Here is a 716-nt window from a genome sequence, read left to right on the forward strand (position 1 = left end):
AACCTCTCCACATTCTTATGCGGTGCTCAATCCTCGACTGCTTACCAGAGTCACATCAAACAGCTTGAGTTGTTTCACATCCGATGCTAATAGCTCATTCTAGGATTTACTTGGTGAGGATTAAATCCTTCACTCACAAGTTATCCAGCGGGCTAAGTCAACCAGGATACAAAGCATGGCGGCAATAGAAAAAAAAAATGCTGAGATGGGTTGGACACTTGTTCTGCATGCCTGAGTACCGCCTTCCTCGCCAGGTTCTGTATGGCCAACTTCCTGCAGCACATCACAACCCAAGCGGACAGAAGATATACGGTATAAAAATCATATAAAGACAGCTTAGAAGAAATGGAAATTTATACCAAAGGGTCTTGAAACCAACACCTCTGACAGGAATCAAAGGCAAGCCCTCTGCAGCGAAAGAACCATGCATCTCGAAGAACCTCGAAACCTGGCCAGAGATGGCATAGGCAACAGAGGCACAACCAAAACAAAATTCTCCCAGCAAACCCGGACTTGACATGCCGACTGTGTGGCAAAGTCTGAGAATCCATGTTTGGTATGCACAGTCACACTTGTTGACACCAAAGATAATTCTAGTGAGTATAGAAACCGTCGTAATCTGTAGCAGAAGGACAGCTCTAAGTAAGTGTGCCTGTGTTCTTACCTAATTGTTCTTACCTAATTGTATTTTTACAGGAATGAGTCAAGCTCGTACT

Source organism: Coenobita brevimanus, chromosome 88 (assembly GCF_032717465.1).
Source record: "Coenobita brevimanus isolate Jiangsu-jjx chromosome 88, ASM3271746v2, whole genome shotgun sequence".
Lineage (NCBI taxonomy): Eukaryota > Metazoa > Arthropoda > Malacostraca > Decapoda > Coenobitidae > Coenobita > Coenobita brevimanus.